General features: G+C 36.8%; 1 long non-coding RNA gene across 1 annotated transcript in view; it reads left to right on the top strand.

Annotated features, from left to right (window-relative positions):
• Nucleotides 1-15,810, top strand: part of LOC127204562 (uncharacterized) — a 956,944-nt gene that overhangs the window by 788,570 nt on the left and 152,564 nt on the right. The window contains exon 4 of the long non-coding RNA XR_007832481.1: nt 565-606. This is a non-coding gene — a long non-coding RNA (uncharacterized LOC127204562). The remainder of the gene's footprint in view (nt 1-564; nt 607-15,810) is intronic.

Below are 15,810 nucleotides of genomic sequence, written 5' to 3'. Positions count from 1 at the left end.
TCCTAAAGTGCCCAAGTTCATTTAAACAAACTCAAGTCTATTATCTGTGCACTCATTCCAAATTCATTGAGAAACTTTAGTGCATTATTACCATGATAATGAATCACTGTTAGCTTTAATTGGTCTCTACTGCCACTTTTCCGTGAGGAAATGTTGTCAGGCTTTTATTATGATTCAATCTGTTTAACCTGTTTCTTCTTCCTACTACACTGAAGATAACTTACGTAGCATTTTTGAAAAGTATAAACTATGACTATTGGCATAAAATTGACAGAATTGTGAATCAGTATCTGCTCATGCACTTATTCCTGAGGCAAAAAAGGCTTAAGATATAAATGAATAGGGTTTCTTACAGTTCAGAATTACAGCTTCTTTAGCATACTCATGGTTCGCCATTTTTTGTGTTATTGAACTTTAATTAAAAAGGCAAAAGATGATATATCTTTTTAAGTTAATAGGAAGGTAGATATACATTGTGATCACAGATAGAGGCTTAAATCATGTTTTAGTTTTATGCCTTGGTATTGAACAATTTCTTTATTATGTACTTTTCTTTTTTACTAGGTTCCTGTCCTGAGACCATAGCAGAAAGTGCCTTGGATGAAGGTGTGTATAATTCACATTCTCTATATGTACTGAATATTTTGATAATTATATTAATGATGCATGATTATAAATATAGCATTATGATCATGAATAGTATATGATGTCCTTTCTTAACTTGCAAAATATGTGCATGAGAAAATCAGAAGTCTAATTGTCAAATAAAGCCATTGACTGTCTATCAAAAATCTTTTTAAATAATTTATTAAGATTACATCCCGATTTTTATCCTCTCACTCGTATCTTCCCATTCTTCCCACCTCTTTAGCCCTCCACCCCCAGACTTCTGGCAGAAGTGGAATCTTCCCTTGCCTTTTGATCACAGCCTATCTGGTCCCATCCAGATAACCTAATTCCCCTTCTTCTGAGTGCCACCAGGCCTCCACACCAAGGGGAAGTGGTCAAATTGGGGACACTAGAGTTCATGTTAGAGGCAATCCTGGCTCTTGCCACAACCATGGAGAATACCCTGTCCATTGGCTAGATATGAACAAAGAGGGTCTATGTTTACTACATGCATTGTCCTTGGTTGGTACAACAGTTTGTGCAGGCCCCCTGAGTCCACATCTGCCAGCCTTGGTGGTCTTCTTGTGGGGCTCCTGGACCTTCTGATTCCTTCTCTCTCCCTCATTCTTCCATACCACTCTCACCTGAAGCCCAGTAGTGAGTCCTAGCATCTGCCCCAATCTCCCACTGAGTGGAGGCTCTCCGAGGACATCCATGTTGGGCTAATATACACTCCTAAGTGAATATATACCATGTGTGTCTTTCTGGGTCTGGGTTATTTCACTCAGGATAATCATATCTAATTCCATCCATTTGCCTGCAAATTTAAAGATTTCCTTGTTTTTAATAGCTATTATTCCATTGTATAAATGTACCACAGTTTCTTTATCCATTCTTTGATTGTTTCTAGATTCTGGCAATTACAAGTAAGTCTGCTATGAACAGAGTTGATCAAATGTCCTTGTTGTGTGGTGGAGCATCTTTAGGGTAAATGTCAAGGAGTGGAATAGCTGGGTCTTGAGGTACCACTATTTCCAATTTTCTAAGGAAACACCAGATTAATTTCCAAAACAGTTATACAAGTTTGCACTCCCACCAGCAATGGAGAAGTGTTCCTCTTTCTCCACATCCTTGCCAACATGTGATGTCACTTGCATTTTTTATCTTAGCCATTCTTATGGGTGTAAAATGGAATCTCAGAGTCATTTTGATTGCATTTCTCTGATGACTAAGGATGTTGAACATTTTTTAAGTGTTTCTCAGCCATTCGATCTTCCTCTGTTGAGAATTCTCTGTTTAATTCTGAGCCCAATTTCTTAATTGGGTTTTTTTGGCTTAGTGACATATAATTCCTTGAGTTCTTCACATATTTTGGATATTAGCCTTTGTCAGATATAGGGTTGGTGAAGATCTTTTCTCACTCTGTGGGCTGTCATTTTGTTCTGTTGATAGTGTCCCCTGCCTCACAGAAGATTTTCAGTATCATGAGGTCCCATTTCTTAATTGTTGACCTTAGAGCCTGAGCTGTTGGTGTTCGGTTCAGTAAGTTGTTTCCTGTGCCAATGAGTTCAAGGCTCTTCCCCATTTTTTCTTCTTCACCCAATCCCTAACAAAGTCTCACAGAGTAGAGCAAACTGCTAACATTGATGACTTCTCAATTTGACAATGAAACTGTCCCAGGGTTCAGGGAAGGTATACCTTTAGTGCTTGTGGCAATATATCATTTAAAATAGAATATATGTATTCTAAATTATTATTTAAACATGTCTAGATTTTCAGTGAACAAATAAGTTAAGATTATCAGTCAGTTTGAAAACTAACAATCAAGAAACCTCACAGGCCCGCTGCTCAGTAAGAGGTATATAAATCACTCCCAGAGAGAAATGGAGTACTGCAGCGCCAATTCCTGGTGCTAGTCCTTTCATACTGAAATGCGAACATAGCTTTATAAACTACTACAATCAGACACACTGAGAAGAGTTGAAATATAGTAATTGAATTCTATGTGTAGGGTGAGTCCAACCCACACTCCACTGAAAGGTGGCCAAACATAAAATCATAAATTTAAAGCATTATGGAATTTTTTTTGTAAGTTGACCATTTGGTTTTGCATGTGAATATCATAAATGACAATGTCAAGTCCTGATTTCAAAAGACTGGGCATACTTAGACAGAAATGTGAGGCCAACGTAATCACTACTACACTACAGAAACTGTATTTAGATGGAGACCCATAGGACAAGTGTAGAGAAAGCCTGTGCATGAAGACCAGGATCCACATGTACTTGAGAACTGTAGTGGAGAGGGACAAAAACGGAAAATTGAATATTGCACACAAGAGCCATCAAGGTTCAGGACTTTTCCAGAAAGGAAATACAGAGAGAATGGTCATTTAAACTATGAAACCATGGCCAAGTAAATGTAAGACAAAATGAAATTTCCTAGTACTTGTCAAAGGGTGTGAGAGTTCCATGGACAAAGTTACAGGGCAGTGAAATAGAGAAGCACCTGAGGTGCACTGCCCTGTCAGAGATTGTCCCTGACCCTTAGTTCTACGATTATAAGGAAATAAACCCTGCCTGCATCTGAAGTCAGAAGTGGAAGCATTCCTAACCAATCCACATGAGTGGATATATTTCTAACTAATCCAAGCTAGATGGCATCTTGATTTCAGAATTGTAAAGCACCAAAGGTAGCAGTCTGTCTTACAAAATAGAAAGTTCACTATTTGAGTGTAGCTATATCTTCTGTAGTTTATGCATGGGAACATTTGTCATCAATTTGATTATGTTTAAGGAAAGGCTTTTATGAGGTTATTAGAGCTAAGTTACAAAAATAGAATTCTCTCTGATAGGATTCAATATGGGGAATTAAATATCTGCTTTGCCATTATAAGCCAGAGAAGGGCACTGAATTAAATCTTTCTTGTTCGTATCTTGATCTTAGACTTTCATTCCCCAAAACTGTGAGAAAGAAATTTCTGTTGTTTCTACACCTGCTACATGACATTTTATTACAACAATTTGGACTAAAACACATTTCACTATCAAAATGAGGTGTTATTGTAAATAATGTCTGAAGTGTCAAAGAGCTTTGGAAATTAATGGTGGAATGAAATTTTAACAGCTTAGAGGTATACTGTGGAAATACATCTGACTTTTTGGAAGCCTCAGCTTGTTTTTAGAATCTGGAGAAAAATACGTTTTTCATCTTGACTGAGCTGTATTTGTGTATTTTTTATAGAAGATTGAATTTGTGAGCAATAAACTCAGGCATTTAGCCAAGAAGAGCTCTACTTTCTAGAAAGTATCTTTTATCTTCATGACTACATCATCCAGGAGAGAAATGGGTTGATGCATTGATTGTTTTCCAATTCATTGACAATGTTCTACATAAGTTTTCTGAATTTTGGTCATTTCCAGCCTTCTCTCCTCAGTGCTCTCTCATCCCTTTCTCTCCTCCAGAGAAATTTTTCTTCCACATGTCTTTTCTTTACTTGATACCTTTTATTTTTAGTTTTGAATGACCTGAGTTTAGTTAGAAATCCTCTCAGGAATAGAGGTTACTTCCTGGAAGAAGAGCAACTTATTGGTGGCTACACCACTGAATAAGCCAGTATGCACCCTTTCTAGCACCTACTGACTGTCTACAGTGCCTCAGTGAAGAGCAGGGCCCCCTGAGTGATCCCTTTATGCACAACCAAATGGTGATAGAACCGATCATGAGAAGGTCATGTGTGGGTAGACAAAGCTGCCTTGAGAGCATGAGTACAGTGGACATGTCAAGATGAGGAGACACTGTTACACAGCACCTTGCCCAAACCCTGTCTCTCTCATTTTTCTATTTCTTCTTCTACACTGTTCTGTGATCCATGGCGGGAATGAGATAGCTGTCAAGCTTAGAAGTGAGTATGCCACAGTCACTTACTTCCTACATTTTGGCAGGTTATAAGTGTATATTAGCTAATACCTACTGCAAAATGAAGCTTTGCGGATTAGGATGAGAGTGGCACTAATCTATGGGTAGAAACCTTAAGAAGGCAATTTAATATCATTTCCATTTAGCAAAACATCAGGAGTAGGTGATTACCTGCAGCATACAGAAACAGAGAAAAAGAGAGGGATATGCAATGAGTCCCAGTATTGTCTTAGGTAACTGGAATTCTATTTAGTTTATGTAAAAATACTAGGTAAATAAAGAAACCAATTTGTGGAAGCCGTAGCACCCACTTTTATCTTTTAATGTAATTGAAAATTTTTTATTGAGATAATTGTACACTAGCGTGCAGTTAGACAAAATACACTCCTCATATACTCTGCACGGCTTCCCCCAGTGGTAGCATTCTGTAAACTTGATTATCATATCACCACCCAGATGCTAAGACACATCCAGGGCTGTTCAGATTTTCCATGTGTTTTTCTAAGCTTTTTTTGTGTGTGAGCTGTATACAGTTGATGGTCTATGCAGGCTCACACACCTGCTACACAGTCATGACTCCAATAGATACAAAACTATCACATTCTTTGTGATGCCTTTTTGTAACCACACTTACCCACTTCTGCTATATGTCTTCACCCTGACTCTGAACCCTTACAGCCCTACTGTACTGTCCATTTAGTTCTGATTTCAAAGATGATTTATAATTGAGATCCTTCAGAATTGAGATTTTTTTCTCAATGAAATTTGTTGGGAAAATTCCAGTTTGCTGAATGTGTCAAAGTTATTTTATTTGTTTAGTCACTTTTATTGTTGAACAGTATTTTATCATGTGTATTATTTTGTTAAAAGGCATCCATTACCAGGTTTTACCTGTACAAACAATGCTTCTCTAAATATTTCTAAGAGTTTACGCTTACATTTTCTAACAAAAATAGATCATACATATTAAATGGTGTTAAAATCGTTTCTTTAGGAAGTAACTTTTACTGAGTAAAGTAGCTCTGTGTGTGTGTGTGTGTGTGTGTGTGTGTGTGTGTGTGTGTGTGTGTGTCTTATGTAGTACAGAAACAGGGCACAAGGGTATAAGACTGTAAACCATAAGCAAGGATACTCATGAGATTAAATAGAATCTTCAGAAGTACTTCTTTCCATAAAGACTGCAAGAAAATTAAGTCCAGACAGAAAAATTGTTCCTTTCTCTCCGGACATCTGAGCTTAAGAGATGTTTGCTGTTGGGTAAAGCAGTATGCATGTTTTGGCAAGGGGAACTTAATATAAACAAACTTACAAGGGGCTGAAAAAAAGAAAGATATTGGGGCATCTGGAACTCTACAGACCTTTTACTAGGGGAAACTCATTGACAGTTGGTCACTGAGGAAAACATTGCCAGTTGTGAACACTGATTTCTCTGAGTCTTAAAACACAGACTGAGCTTACACTCATGATTGAACAATATCCAGCTGAAGAGTGCAGAAGTTCACCCGAGGGAGTCTAGTTTCTTCTTCCATCAGCATGTGATTTCTGAGCTGTGCTAGCACCTATAGGAGAGCCAAAAACTATAAAATCTGAGAAGAGGAGCAGAGCCTGAGTCAGTCAGTGCATGTTCCTCCATCACAAAATGCTTTAGTTTTGCACCCAATATTGTTTCAGAGTAACTGAAATCCATCCTGAACCATGTACCTGTTAATATAGCGACAAAGGGAGTTGGACTAGGAATAGCACAAATAAGAAAAATGAGTAAGCAACCTGATTGGCAGGACTGATATGTATATACATACAAACAAACTGATACTGATACATACAAACAGAAGGCTGAGTTGCTTTGAAGATTAATTTTCCTGTGAAGATCTTCAAAATATTTTGTTAAGGAGTTTGAACACCGAAGGTATAAAATATATATGACACTTTGTTTTTAATTAAGCAGCATACTCCAACAATTATGTTTCCTTTCTGGCTGGTTCGTACCTTTGGAACCTTAATCCCATTTGAAGTATACAGCTCTTTAGTCGTTTAAATATTACTAAACTGTTATATTTTTATTTAGAAGGGGCTCTGGTTATACTTAATTCAGAATATGTCCTCTGGGAGGTATAGGCTACATTTGCTGTCCTGGTAGATTTAGGTATATGAAGGTGGGTGTGATAGGAAAGTGTGTGTGTGTGTGTGTGTGTGTGTGTGTGTGTGTGTGTGTGTGTGTGTTATATGGTGGAGTGTAAATGGGCAAAATTGCTTTCTCACATGCTGTCTGCCTTTCTGGTAATATTTATGTAGGCTTAAGCAAGGTATAGTGTGGTGGAACCAATATCCCACTAACTCCTTTTGGCAAGTATCTGTGCACCTAGGAGAGTAGGTACTTGCCACTGATGCTCTGGCTTTGGCTCTCTGTGTCAGAAGGAATGTTCTGTAGGTAACCTCTCTCACAGCCATGGTTTGGTTGGTCCTAAACACAGAGCACCTCTGCTGACCTCATTAAGTGACAGGCCTATGGCATAGTAGGTCTGATTAAGAGTTGACCTTCTGTCAAAGACCTAGGGGAGGGGAAATAGGGTGAAAGAGAACAGGAGGATACAAGTAAGGGAATAACAATTTAGGTGTAATCTGAATAAATTAAAAATTAAAAAATAATAGTTGACCTTTACTCTCCATCCCATCTCACATCAGCCTATCTCTCTTAAGAAACTAAGGACCCCTCCCCTATGACTGCTCCTGAGGGGGATTACCTCCCCCTGTATATGCTCATAGGGTATCAAGTCTCTTCTTGGCAACCTGCCATGGGGGGGGGGGAGAATGGGAGGATACAAGGGATGGGATAAACATTGAGATGTAACAAGAATAAATTAATAAAAAAAAAAAAGAAAAAAAAATACATAAATGGCCTGATTGTTTTGTTGTTCTTCTTGCTGTAGGTAGTTTATTGTATGTATGTATGTATGTATGTATATATATATGTGTGTGTGTGTGTGTGTGTATAAATATGTAATAATATAAATGTATATGTAAAAAATTTAATAAAAAAATTAAAATTCAATAGAATAAAAAAAAAGAAACTATAGGACACACTTCATGAGTGAAGATACATGTTAATATATTTCTCTCAGTAAGACAAATGCCTTAAACAAAATGTAAGCCTTACCCTCATGAGTGAAGATACATGTTAACATATTTCTCTCAGTAAGACAAATGCTTTAAACAAAATGTAAGCCTTACCCCATGGAAAGTAGCTGACTAGATATCAGATTGATGGAATAATGCCTGCTCTATTCACATGAAAGTGACGGGTGGGTGTGAGGATAGGATTGCCATTATTTTGAACAAGAAACATTCAGTAGAAGAATGACTTTGTACACCACATGTGCTCTTGAGGTAAACACTGTGTAGTAAAAACACAGACTAAGGCATTAGGCTACACTTGGGGTGCATACGGTAGCTAGGTAGGAACATTTCCCAGCAACTAGAGGCTCACCAGCATACCCCAGAGTAGGCTTTATCCAAACATAAACACTGCCAAATTGCTCATAATTATAACTGACAAAAATCAGATTTTGGAGAAATTAAGTAAGAGTGTCTAATAAATTGTTTCAAACAGGCTCTAGAATGCAAAAATGAAGGTTGGATAACAGCCACAGCTATGGGTTGGAAGAACAGGGTGATAAGATTATGGTTACAATGAGCAGGCAGGGTGAGCAATACATATTTGGAAGGATGTGTCATAGCCTTGTGTATCTTATGTCCACCTCAGGAAATTATGATGGGGTGCTGATATTACACTTAAATGGGAAAATGAAGTCATAAAGCACAGGAGCAAATACATATCAGGCAAATCAGGTAATTGACTTCAAACCCACATTATTTCTAGGAAATTATAATAACCAGCTTTAGATATGAAAGGAGGAAGTTTGTTTAATAATCTAGTTTTGACCAAGGATCTGGTAATGATTTTCTAATAAATCTTGCTCTGGATTCTCAAGTACTTTAACTCTTTATAAAATACATTGCCTTTTTCATATATATATTTGATTGTTTTTATGTTTTTCGAGACAGTGTCTCTCTGTGTTACCCTTAGCTGTTCTGGACTCACTTTATAGACCAGGCTGGCCTCGAACTCACAGCTATCAACCTGCCTCTGCCTCCTCAGTGCAGGGATTAAAGGCATGTGCGACCACACACAGCAAAAAAGCCATAAAATTTATTCTAAAATGTCTATGATTTCCCCAGGTATATATGATGTATCTGGTAGGTATTGTAAGCCTAGAAACGGCTGTTAAAAAGCTGCAGATGCCAAAAGTACACTCTCCTACCACTTGTTTTTTTGTCACAAAATCTAAATAGTTTATTATGTATATAACAAAATTTCCATTTGCACAAATTTTAAATGAAGAGTAAATATTACATTGTTTCACATACACAATGAAAGATGAAATTTTCTTTTGTCAGTGTGTTTATTTTCTTTTGAGAACAATTGCTAAGGAAATTATCATGAAGGAAATCTAAGTTAATGAAACCCATCCTTCCTGTGGGACATGGATTATTGTGGGGCTTTGTGTCGCCACACTGAGGATAGCATGGAAGAGTAATTCTGAAGAAACATTCTTTCTCTTGCAGATCCAAAAAAGATTTTTTTTTATGAAGCCTATTCTCCAAGACTAGGCAAGTTAAATGATACCATAGAAAATGTGGCTTGAGAAATACTACTTACCAACTTAATATAGAACATTTAAGAATCATTTGGTAAACACGGTGTTTTCTAATACTTAAGAATATGGGACATAGAATCAACTGGGTTTAATTCCACTATTTTTCTTTACTTTTCTTTACTCACTGTAGAACTGAGCATCTTCCAGGAAAAAATTCAATCAAGTTTATGCATTGAAAATATATACCTTCTCACCTGCTACTTAGCTTCATAAATAATTCACCAAAATAAAGAAATATTCTGCATCCATTGTTGGTTGTTCCCTCCCTTGTGTCAGACTGCTTCTGATCGCATTATGAGAGTTCTCCCTACGCTCATGGACAAAGTCACTGGCTGTGAGTTGCTTGTGAGATGTCAAGAGCAGTGTTGTCTTAAGTAAATGTGGTAAGACATTGTAGTCTACTTGGCCCTTTTATACATATGAAAGAATAGGTGTGCTAAAAGCTCCTCATCAGGAAATGGGAGAAACAGGCTTTGGTGTACTTGGGTTCTAAGGAACTTTTCTGAGGCAACAGAAACCTCACAGCTAGCACCAAGTTTATCCACGTTCTCTAGATACAATGCTTTCGTGTAAAGTGATTTACTGACATTAGAATTCAGAACAGACAGATGTTTAATGAAGGACATAGGATCCAAGGTATTCCTGATCCAAAACTAAGAGGAGATTGGAGACTGGGAGATATTATGTATTTAAGGAGAGAATAGAGGAACTAAATATTAGTCAGATGGATGAGCTGCTGTAGTCGAGGCCTGATTGTTTTCCATTTAGTATCTTAGGGATCCTTGATCACAAGATTTTTAAAAGTATTATTGACATGGATAAGCACATAACAAAATTAGGTAAATTTAAGTTCATTTTCATATTTACTTATGTAATTATATGTAAATTTAATTGTAGGTAAAGGTGTACAAGAGGGATCACATTTTATAGTGAATGCACAGCTCTAGAAAAACTTGCATCAAAATGGCATAGTAATTGGTATCCTGAGTGAGAACCTCAGAGATTTCATTTGCTCCTCTATTCTTTTTTATAATTACTGATGTTGCCACATTATTAGATACTAACTTATACCCTAAACAAAACATTAAGGATGTTTTTACTGACAAAAGAGGAGCAATAAAACAGTATTCTATTAAACTTTTTAAACAAATTTTTTGATAAGTTAAGAAAGAACAAAACAGATGTTGACTATTTAGCCAAAAAGGAAGAAGAAGAAGAAGAAGAAGAAGAAGAAGAAGAAGAAGAAGAAGAAGAAGAAGGGAGGAGAAGGAAGAGGAGGAGGAGGAAGAGATAAGAACTATTTTGTAGAATTATGCAGATCTTATATCTTAAGACATATCCCCCAAATATTTAGCCATTAAATTCACAATGAGTCTATGGTACTACATTACTGATATTTCCTGGCTATACTGCAGCAGATGGCTCATAGAGAGAACCCTGGGCATATCACAGTCCTGAATAGCTAGTATGTTAACTTTACATTATGGAAAATGGATTTCCTTCCATCAGTTTCTCATCTTAAAGACAGTAAGAAATAATTTATTCTGGAGCCATTTTGATGACTATGGTCTGGGAGCACATATTTAGTCTACTCAGGATTTCATGTTCCCATGTGGAAGAAGGTTCATGAAGTTTTATAGAACAAAGAGAATCATAAATCAAGGCATGTTTAAAGTAAGTTGGGTGGGGGGCACATCAGAAAGGCAGGACAGTAAGATAAAGAATCTTTGCTATAGGTCCAAGAAGCTATCTGATGACATTTTCAGCCTTTGGCTTGGTGGAAGCTAGCAGTCTTCTAAGTTAATAGATTTTAGGAGGTTTTTAAACCTTTAGTAACAGGCTGTTAATTCAGACAGAGTGGTGGGCAAGGGCGCTAAATCTACTTCAAGATAAGGTTAATTAGCCTCTGCAACATTCCAACCTTTGTACATCACTGCAGCTTTAACCAGTCTCTGTAGACATTGTTTCCAGGAGATTTTATTCACTGCAGCATACTAACCATAGGGACCACCCCCACATGCCAAATGCAGAAATGGGTGAACAAGCTTCTTTTCATTACATTTATTTATAAAATGTACTGAGTGCTTATGGCAACATGGATTAAATGTCCCATTTATCTTTCATGATATTAATATACCTTTACAAATACTAGTAAGTGGTAAAAAATTGTTCAGAGTACAGCAGGCAATAGCACTGTAATGTTTAATTATATAGAACATACTTTAGGTTTGTCTCTGTAAATGTCTCTTTGACATTCTAAATGATTTCTCTCCAAACATTCTTGAGAATTACACAGGAACTGCTACTGTTTATCACTATTTGCAGAGAGATTGAACCACTGGGACACTAAGTAGCTTGAAGAGGGTCACAGAGTCAGTATGTCAGTAAGCACAAACACTTCATCACCCAGCTCCTGGATCACAAATTTTCTCAACTATAATCAGAGATATATCCTGCTTCCTATATGTCTTCCTAGTATATTATCAAACTTGCTCTGAAATTTATTATGAGATATGCAATAAATTAGAAAACAAGACAGTTGAAAACTAGATTGTGTAAATATGTTACACATTTCTCTTTCTCTTTCACTTTTGATATAGTTTAAGCTATACTAGGACCTTTATGTAGACCAACATGGCCCCAAACTCAGAGAGATCTGCCTGCCTCTATTTCTATAATGCCTGGGTTAAAGGCATGTGCCACCATATTTGATACATTCTGTATTTTTTTAAATGACTTTTCTTGTTCCTCAAATCTATTTTCAGTATTCTTATTTCATAAATCATTTTTTCCAGTTATCTATTCATAAATGTAATAGATACCCATTGAGTCTGTGAAATAGTATATCACTTTGCTAATAAACAGTACATAGCCATTGTCCTCAATTTCTGTAGTATATTGAAGTAACAAACAGAAAATTAAAAAAAAAATTGTGCTATAGAATACTACTCCATTGGAGCTGTGTGGAAAGCAAGCTAAAAGAAAGAATCCCTAGGTCTCAGAACCTGTTTGTAGGAATCAAGAGAGTCTTCTCAGAACACAGATTTGAGGAAGAGTATGGGTGTGTGTGCTCACATGTACAACTAGCAAGGTTCCCTCCAAGGGGAACAGTAGGTCCCACCCACACATATGACCTTGAATCCTATGATCGTCCTTCACTAAATATACCATCACTCTGGGAACTCACTGACTTCAAGACTTAAAACTTTTATTTTGAAATGCATGTAAGTAAATAAAAAGGCAGATAATATTTTAAACTACTAAGAATATATAAAGGCAACAGTTATCTCTTAGATTGGCCTGGTACAGTTCAGCCTAAAGGGTATTTTTGCAACTAGTCGGAAGCCCTCAAAATATAATGGAAACACTGACAGACATTTAACTATACCAGCTCTGCTGGGTCCAGCCATAATTCACTTCATAATACAAATTGATATGTTGTCCAGAGGGGTCCCTGCACTGCTGTTATTGAGTGTCTTTTAAAAAGTTCTGGTTCCAGGCTATGGAGTCACAAAATGAACCCAAATGATTCTTTCTGGATAAATTTGAAGTTGGGCCTTGAATTACAGTAGGGATGTCCTTAAGGCAGGCAACATGGAAATGTCCTTTACAAAACCAAGTAAAGTGAAGGAAGCAAATGGAATGAAACAAAGTTTGTTGTATTAAATGTCTAATATTTCTTCCCATGAGGCTTACTTAGCGCTGAGCACCCAGAGGTGAAGGAGCCTGCTCGCTTTGGTATAAGTGGGGTTAGCTGTTAAGTGGGCCATGAGGACATGCTCTGTTTGCAAGAAAATCGTGTGTGATGCTCGAGTTCAGCCACCTCCATGACCTAGCTGGCCAGAGTGCCCCATGACTTTAAGTACAATGCAAATGAATTCAATTTGAGGAGGCCCTCATTGCCAAGCTCATCTGTGGCTTTGATGACTTGTTCCAGAAAGGTTCTGCCAGGTCACACTTAATGGATCTTATAAACAGTGTGAAAGGAATTTTTCCAAATGTGTTATGCAGCTAATAATTTGAGTGCAAAAATAATCGCCCTTTGTTCCACTTTGGTCCCCTTCCCCAAATACAAGCTCTTGAGATGTCTTTATTGAAAATGTTTAGTAATGGCACATTTTCCTCTCAGACTTACATTTCTACTAACTTTGCTCTTGGTTTTTACGTGCAGAGGTGTGGGTCTGCTGACTATGAAGGTACTTGCAGAAAATTAGGAGAAAAGAGAATTTAGTGTCAGCTTTTCCAGTGTAAACTGTATAACCTTGAGCCCACTGTAACCTCTATAGGCCTCAATTTGCTCATCTCTAAAATGAAGGTCAAAGTTATCTCTTATGTCTGTTAATTTTGGTCCATGGTACCATTTAAGACTGCTAATGAGTTATTTAAATATTGAAGCCTGCATTAAGCCTTACAAAAAGGATAACTGGCAAGATTTCCTTCTCAATTATTTGTGCTAATAGGGGCCAACATGGCATAGATACTTTAAATTCATAGATAATCCCCAAATTCCAATTTTGCTGAGTGTTCCAGCTGCCTCTTCTGCCAAGCCATTTGCAGAGGACTCAATTAGTATACACTGGCTTGTATGAGATTTATCTACTTTATAATCCTTCTCATTTCTTCTGTCTCACCACCTGGATATTTCACCATACGAATTTCCAGAGTTAGAAGTGAGAAACAAAGCAAGTGAAATTGTAATTTAACCACAGCTAGCAGGTTGTGTTTAAAATATTCTGCCACTGTTATTAATATTGATATTTACCAAGGGCTGTTCCCATGTTAGGCACTTTATGAATCACATTATCTAAATCCTGAGAGGTTAATATCAGTCCTCAGGGTTGATTCATGCTGTCTCTCACTAAAAGGCTTACAAGACAGCAATGCATTAAGATGTAGTGACATGGGGACACTCGAGGCCAGTGTGAACAGCTGAGCAGTGTCCACTTTTGGAGGCCTCAGAAGGTGGAAGTCTTAATCCTCTCTTCCAACTCCTGCTTGTTGCTAGCAATGTGTGGGACTCTCTCACTTGTAGGTACTTAATTCCAATGGCTGCCTTAATTTCTCTATGGCTTTCTGTTATTCATATGCTATTAATTTTATAAAAATAGCAGCTCTATTGGACTGAGCCTATCTTCCTTTGGTATGACCACACCTTCCTTCAGTATGACATCACACTTCCTCACTGTGACCTAATTCTTTTCTCTGTGACCCTACATTCCTTCAGTGCGGTCCCATTCTACTTCAGTGTGACCCCATATTCATTCAGTATGATGTCACCCTCACTCAGGGGACTGCCTTGGTGGAAATTCATATTTCCAAATAAAGTTCCAAATAAGTAGGATAAAATACCCCTTTATAGAATTGACACAATATATTCTACAAAAAATCATCATTGTTTTCACATTATTCATGAAGCAATTAATATTTATTGAGTGAATTAACTCACTTAAAGTAAAAAACCCGATTATGCTACCCTGTGTATCATGAATTCATATCCACAAAGCAGAGGACTGCATTTGTTGTTGAGTGAATTATCTTGACATTACAAAAAACTAACAAACAAAACCACATGATATCAGATTACTAGGACTGGGTACACTGATTTAGCAAAATTTGTTGAGTAAATATAATGATGTATTATATTTAACAATACTGTGTAACATCAGAGGGTCCTGGAAAGTACCAGAACTCACTGAAAAAAACCAGAACTAGGTATACATAAATGCATACATGCATACATACATACTTACATGTATATGTGTGTGAAATATACAAAGAGAGGATAATATTATGTAAAAATATGAAATATATGATAAAGGATGCTCGGGCTGTGAAATAGGAATGGTTTGTGGGTGCGAGGGAAGCAAGAAGCAAACAACTGGGGTGTTAGCTAGTAATAAAGAGAACCACAAAATACACTTTGTTCAAATATTCTATAATGGCATCTAACATATTATAGGTAAAATTTAAAAACATAAGCATTTTAAAGGTGTATAAAGGCTGTAATGGTTTCAAAAGCTAAGAGACAGAAACTCAGAAATGGGAATAAGAGAAACCAACCTGTACCTCAAATCATCTAAGAAAAAACATGTAATTCCTTATATATAATATATATTATACACATATGTATATTATACATTCTTTGGAATTACAAGTAAGGTGTATCCCTGGAAAGAGGTTTTTGTTCTTGTTCTAGGTCAATGTTTTTCTATTACTTAATGTAAATTTATTTTTCTTTTAGATTTTATTTTATTTTTTAATTAATTTATTTAATCACAACTGTGGGAGTATTGTTTTGGTTGTTGCACTGTGTCACTGTAACTGTATGTTTTATATTTTCATTAAAAAACCAGTGAGTCTATGAGTGAGAGAGAGAGGGAGGGGCAGCACTCTGATGTCAAAAGATAGCTGAACTAGAAACTCACATTTAGCTAGTACCATGATTCCAAGGGCTTTCTCTAAAGTTGTTATGAGGTTTCTTACTCTTCCTTTGTGCTGGCTGTTGAGGAAGATGACTGCTTGCTCCTCAATCAGGATATGCCCTGAGTATTTAACAAATGGCATGAAC

Source organism: Acomys russatus, chromosome 2 (assembly GCF_903995435.1).
Source record: "Acomys russatus chromosome 2, mAcoRus1.1, whole genome shotgun sequence".
In the NCBI taxonomy this organism is placed as follows: Eukaryota; Metazoa; Chordata; class Mammalia; order Rodentia; family Muridae; genus Acomys; species Acomys russatus.
This window is presented reverse-complemented; position numbering and strand designations above follow the sequence as displayed.